Source organism: Tupaia chinensis, unplaced genomic scaffold, assembly GCF_000334495.1.
Source record: "Tupaia chinensis unplaced genomic scaffold, TupChi_1.0 Scaffold000348_1, whole genome shotgun sequence".
Classification (NCBI taxonomy): Eukaryota; Metazoa; Chordata; class Mammalia; order Scandentia; family Tupaiidae; genus Tupaia; species Tupaia belangeri.
Window position 1 is genome coordinate 643,885 of NW_006159842.1, and position 6,481 is coordinate 650,365.

The window sequence follows — 6,481 nt, forward strand, 5'->3', positions numbered from 1 at the left end:
TCCCTTTGGAGGTCTGTCACCTTCATGGCTTGCCCCTCAGAATGACAGCAGCCCTCCCTGCAGCAGGGGGTCCTCCCCTCCCACACAGACACACACACACACAACCCGAGGAGCAGACAGACAGAAGGAGGAGGGAGGGAGGGGAAATCAGAGAAACCCGGAAGGAAGGAAGCTGGACAGACAGACAGAGCTGGTCCTGGCTTCGCAGCTCCAGAGAGACACCCTCCAGACTCCCAGACTCTGAGGGACAACTCTCCTTCCCAGCCCCCAAGGGGGAGAAGGGAGAGCAGATCTCAGTCTCTTCTGAAACCAAATTCCACAGTGCTAGGATAAGGCGATTCCCCCCAAGCAAGAAGCCTCGACCTCACTTTTCTCCACATTCTCCCCCAAAGGACTCCTTGGGATCAAGGCAGGGGCCACCTCCCCTTAGCTGTGAAGGGACACCTCCAAGGAACTGTGGCTGCCCCACCCCCAGCCCAGCCCACACCACTCAGAGTCCTTGGCAGGAAGATTTTCTAGTAACAGCCCCAGCGGCTCTAGGCAGTGCCTGGGGACAGAGAGTGACCCCCAGATCTCCTAGTCCCAACCCACCTCCTTCTGGAGGTTGCCATCCGCCAGGGAGGGAGTGCCTGGGTGCTGGGACCCACGGGTAGGTGAGCCGGGGAGGGGGACTACATCTCCCAGAAGCCCCCAGGGCAGGGTTCGCTGCTCCAGCTGGCCCAAGGCCGGCCTTGTTCTCTGCGCTAGGGTGGCAGGGTCCCTCGGCTGCTCCTAAGCCCTCCCCCCTGCACTCTGGGGCTGCCAACCTGATTGGGGGTCCAAGGGTAGCCTCCACTGACCCTGGGGGCATCCCCTACCCCTTAAGCAGTCTGGGGGTGCGTGCCAGAGGACAAGAGACAATTAGACCGTGTTCCCCCTCCCCGATTCAAACTGGATCTCCCTCCTCGCGCCCCTACTGGCCTGGCATGACTTTCGCCTTCGCCCCAGCCTACCCCTCACCTCTCGCGGGTCGGGGGTCCTCACGCCAGGCCGGAGCTGGACGCCATGACCAGGTCAGGGTCGGTGGATGGATGGGGGGTCCTCCTGTTCGCCAGTTGGAGGTGCGGAGGGGGCGGGCAGGCGGCGATCTTTTGATCCTGGACGCCTTGATCTCAACACCAGCCCGGCCCAGGAGAGGGTATCCGGGGATCGCTGGGCGCCTGGGTTCCTGTCTCCCAACCGCGGAGCATGGTCGTGGGCGCCGGGCAGCGGCGGGAGAGCGCGCACACCCGCCCGAGCCGGGGCTCAGGGCTGGGGTCTCGGCCCCGAACCTCACGGCTCCGGCTCCTACCCCTGCTCCTCCTCCCTTCCTTCCTTCCTTCCTTCGTCTCCTCCTTTCACCGAGTGCCGTGGGGTCGGCGGGCGCGGGCTGGGGAGGGGGCTGTCTGGGCGCTTATTGTTGGTCGGACGCCGAGGGTCGAGGTCGCAGCCCCCGGGCGGCGCTGCGCCTGGGGACCCAGGCGTGCCTGAGCTGCCGGAGGCTCGCTCGCCCCTCCACTCGTCTCCTCTCCCCAGCCTGAATAAGCATCGGGGCTCTCTGGCTGCCTCCTTCTGCCTTCATACCAGAGCCCGGAGAGGCCCCTGTCAAAATAAGAGCTCCCCCATCTCGCTCGCCTCCTCGCCCAACCCGGCTCCCCCAGCCTCCCAGTGGTCTGACTCGGTAAGGCGCCCGGCCGGCTAGCGGGAGGCAGGTTGGCCCGCGGGCGGGGAGGGGGGCTTCTATCCTCTCCTCCCCATTCCTGAAGACTGGGGAGGAGACGCGCCAAAAACATCCCAGGCTGGGGAGAGGTTTGTCAAACCTACCCTCCTATCTGCGCTGATTGGAAGGAGTGGGAGTTGCCTGGGCGCGGGTGCGCGCGCGCTCACGCCGGTATACACACACACACACACACAAACACACACACACACACACACACACACACACACACACACACCACTGGGTCTCCTCTTCAGTGTACCCACCCACATCCATTATGCACTGAGCATCTCTTTATTCATCTCTCTCCTGGTTAGACCACGAGGTCCTTGAGGACACAGACTGGATTTTTCATCTCAGTCCTCAGCAATGTGTAGTGGATGTTAAGAAAATGTTGGGAGGACCGGCAGGTGGCCTAGTGGTTGGGGCAGCTGGACACTCCCACATGGCTTGACCATGGTTCAAGTCCCAGACCTGGTGGCTTGTTTTCTCACTTTCCTCTTTCTCACTCTTTCTCTGTGTCTCTTTCTGGTCAAATTAAAATAAATGAATTAATTTAAAAAATGGAATAAAATAATTATTTTTTTTAAAAAAAAGAAAGGAAATGTTGGTAGAAGTGAAACCTTTGTCTTTTCTCTCCCAACCTCAAAGTGCTTCTCTCTTTCTCTCTCCCTCTCTCTGACACACACACAGCCCTACTGGACAGTAAATGCAATGAGAAATAAATTCTAAAGCACATTTTAAAAGCATTTTCACACACACACACACACAAAAGCATTTCACATATTATTACATTATAAACTGGCAAGAAAGATGATTTGACCCCTTATACAGGTGAGGAAACTGAGGCTTGTACTAGCTAAGGACATTCGGGGTTGCATGGTTAGACAATGATAAGCCTAGGGCTAGACTCGAGTCTCCTTATCCCAGGGTATTACCCTGTATCTGTTCCCATCTGCTGACCAAGAGATAATAAACAAGTGGTAAGCACTGACTACTTCACAAAGGATGGGGATGGAGCCTACAGGTGGCATGGTGGTTAAGGGCGCTGGACTCCCATGTGGCTGATTGTGGTTCAAGTCCCAGACCTGGTGTCTTGCATTCTCACTTTCCCTCTCTGTCCCTCTCTGGTCAAATTTAAAAATAAGTAAATAAATTAAGTTAAATAAAATTTTTAAAAAAGAAATGGTTTAAAAAATGAAAGAAAGGGGGGACCAGCAGGTGGTGTGGTGGTTAAGGTACTGGGCACTCTCACATGGTCTACGGCAGTTTGAGTCTAGGACCTCGTGGCTTGCTTTCGCACTTTCTCTCTCTCTCTCTCTCTCTCTCTCTCATCTCTCTCTGTATTTCTCCGGTAAAAATTTAAATAAATAAATAATTAAAAATAAAAATAAATTATTCTTTTTTAAAGAAAGAAAGAAAGGACGGGAATTAGGAAGCCTGATATGTTTCTTCTGCCCATTGCTCTGTCCCTCTTCAATGAGGATGAAGGCTGTCCCTTCTGATCACCTGTGATGTCCCTACCACTCAGCTTGGTGTTTACTTACAGGCTTTATTTTAGTTAAGTTGTTTTAGATTTCGTTACAGGCTATGTGTACTTGCTGGAGAGAGAGAAGAGAAAGACAGAGAGAGAAAAGGACAGAGAGTGAGAAAGCACCCTCCATGGTGAACGGCCACACTGCAATCCCTTCTCCATGCTTCTCTGAGGATTATGGGTACCTACGCACGCACACCCGGTGTTTTTCAAGCTGCCAAGACTGAGCAGGTCCAGGATTGGAACTCAGGCATGTGAGATCTAGCCACCTTCACCTCCATACCACCCACTGGCCTCTTACAGGCTTATCTTTCTTCTGTATGTATGTCTGGTTGCCCCCAGAAAACTTCTGAGGCCCAGCCACGCCTCCTAACTTCTATATTTTCTACAACACGCAAGTGCTGGCTGGTGCATGGTAGGACTTCAGAAAACACTGGCTTCGGGACAAGCAGATGGAGTAATGGTTACATCACTGGACTCCCACATAGTCAACCACAGTTCGAGTCCCAGACCAGGTGGTTTAAAACTCATCCAGGTGGTTTAAAACTCACTCCGGGATTGCAGCATGGCCATTCCCCCTGCGGGGTGATTTCCTCTCTCTCTCTCTCTCTCTCTCTCTCTGTCTCTCCAGCGAGTACATGCACCCCCTATAGCAAAAATTTCTCTTAAGAAAAAAAAGAAGAAAACACTGGCTGGCTGGCTGGCTGGCTGGCTGGTGCTAGAAGCTAGACTCCAACTGAGCAAGGTCTGGGGAGGCACAGGTCATGGGAGGACAGAGGCTGCAAGAAGATAACAATGACCCCTGTGTGTGTCTAACACATCACACTTTACAAAGCACTTTCGTGCACATTCTCTCACGATCATACTTTGATCCCATCAGCAAAACCTCCCCCAGTGCCTGCCAGCTCTGCACCAAGCAGAGTGCTGGTTTTGGGGTGAAGTCACAGCCCTGTCCTATTCAACTTTACACCTATTTAAAGGAAAAGAAGACGGAAGCCAGAGAGGCTGAACTCTGGTGTAAAAGATCCAGCACTTAGGACAGTGCGGGACCCATAGAAACAGGGTTTCGCTCTTCTCCTCAGGTCAGGGTCTCCAGGGTAGACTTTGGCTGACAGGGCAGAAGGCCAGTCTCAGGACACTGTTGGAACGATCCGCTCCACGTATTCGAATCTCTCCCATTACATACGTGACAAGCCACATGGGTCTGTTACGGTCCCTTTGGCACCATGCCCAGTACATAGCAGGTCCAGGGAACACCGCAGGGGCAAGTGATGGCTGTGTTCCAAGGGTCTCTTGGATGCGGAGTCTTGTCCCGGAGTGTTCGGCACGTCCTGCGGGGCGGCCATGTGGAGCACTCCCCTGGGTGGGGCTGTGACTCATTGCCCAGCGTAGGTTCCAGGTTGAGATGGAGAGCGCAGCTCGGGGCAGCCACGAGTTCTGGGTGGAACCCTGGAGCGCGAGAGAACGGAGGCAGGCGGCCCCTGCTGGAATCGAGCGGCTCCCTCTACTGGCGAACTTGGGGAGCCACCGTGCGTCCGCGTATCTGTGTGTCACTGTGTCACGAGCAGTGTCACAGGTGTGTCGGCGAGGGTGGGTGTCGGCGTTTGTCAGTGCAAGTGTTGTTGGCATGGGCGTAGGTCTGTGAGGGTGCCTGCTCGCCGCGCAGGGTGTGTGTGCCAGCGCCACGCCGGACCGTTTCTGAAAACGGTGTACGCAGTCACAGCTTGCAATGCAATGTACTTTGGGGCTGGCGAGGCGACGAATATCTGAGATCAGAAGTCTTGGTCCTGAGGTGCCTAGGGAGTAAGGACCTTCCAGCTGGTAGCCCTCATCGAGGGAAGGGATCAGGCCCGGAGAGCGGTTTTTGGCAAGGGAGTAAAACAACTAGAGACCCAAGAAAGAGTTAACTTGGAGCCCCACAGTGACTTCAATCATTGGCTCAGGGCACTGTCATTCAGAATTCCGAGGGCGGGGTTTGCGAGGAGGCAGTTGGGCTGCCCAGCGCCCCTCATTTGCCCCTCGACCCCCACATCATTGCACTGCGGGGCTGCATCTACACTCCAGTCTTGGTGGAGACACCTTCCTGGGCCCTGGAGGAGGAGCGGATGAGGGCGTCCCGGCTCCCCCACTCACTCCAGCTGCCTGGCTTCCTGATAGATGGTGATTATTATATAATAGACTTGCCGGACAGGACCGTGCCAGCGCTTGGAGCGCTTGGAACACTTTGCCCCCTCCTCGAAGCTTGCCCCGGGGCCTGGCACCTGCCGCACAGAGCCTGCTGCCCAGCGATGCCGGCGCCTCCAGCGCTGCCTTGGTCCCAGGGCGGGAGCCCCCAGGGCCACCCTGGGACCATATTGGGACGGGGATGGGGCGGCAGCCAGGCTGAGAGGCAGGCCGGCGCCCCTAAGGTCTCAGGGTCGGCCTGCAGAATGGCTTTACCCACGACTCTCTGAGTGTGGGATCCATCTGGTCCCCTCCAACCTGAACTTGAAACTTGGGAGCCAGTAAAGGTGGCACAGAGGGCGCAGAGGCCAGGGTCGGAAAGGGAAAGGAGTTTGGAAAAGGTGCGGGGACAGGAAACCAGAGACTGGGAGAGGCGGCCGGCAGGGGCAGGGGGAGGGACTCTTATCCTGACAGGGCTCCCGCCTTCCCCGACTGGAGGGTTTGGAAAAACTGAGCAGGCAGCCAAGGCTTGGCTGGAAATCCTGCAGCCCACCCTCCCGGGGACACAAAGCTGGAGAGCGGGGGCAGGGCGGGGGGAGAGAGCACGACCCCGGGGAGGGCAGGGCCTCTTTTGGGGCTGGGGGCCCAGGGGCCAGGTCCCTAGGGAAGGGGTTCCTGGCGCTGTCTCCCTGCAGTCTGCTTCCCCCAGCTCCTTCTCAACCCCTCCTCTCCCCCCCTCCTCCCCTCCCCGGCTCCAGTCTAGCAGATTGCGGGCAGACTTAACTCCTTGCGCGCCAGCCTGGTGGACTGAGTGGTGGTGACGCGGTGAGGGAAAGGAGGAAGGAGGGACTCCGAATCCCACTCCCACCCAGTTTAACACCTTGTGGCCCAGAACACAATCCCGGAACTCTGGCTGGCCGAAGAGCCGAAAGGCTGCCTGGTGCTAGAGAAGCTAGCGCTAAGCCGGGCACCTGGGAGCCGGGAATCCAGTCCGCTCCCCTGCCTAACCTTAATTCCCCTCCCCCCCCCCCTCTCCCCGCCCTCCTCGA

At 56.7% G+C, this 6,481-nt stretch overlaps 1 protein-coding gene and 1 long non-coding RNA gene across 2 annotated transcripts in view; one reads left to right on the forward strand and one right to left on the reverse strand.

The window, feature by feature from the left end:
* The window catches only part of BCL9L (BCL9 like), a 35,332-nt gene extending 33,969 nt beyond the window's left edge, over positions 1–1,363 (reverse strand). The window contains exon 1 of the mRNA XM_014589257.2: positions 1,000–1,363. The gene's annotated coding sequence lies outside the window, so the exon portion shown is untranslated. The remainder of the gene's footprint in view (positions 1–999) is intronic.
* A 3,872-nt stretch (positions 1,364–5,235) lies between these two features.
* LOC114008481 (uncharacterized) overlaps positions 5,236–6,481 on the forward strand; it is a 1,992-nt gene continuing 746 nt past the window's right edge. The window contains exon 1 of the long non-coding RNA XR_003550010.1: positions 5,236–5,429. This is a non-coding gene — a long non-coding RNA (uncharacterized LOC114008481). The remainder of the gene's footprint in view (positions 5,430–6,481) is intronic.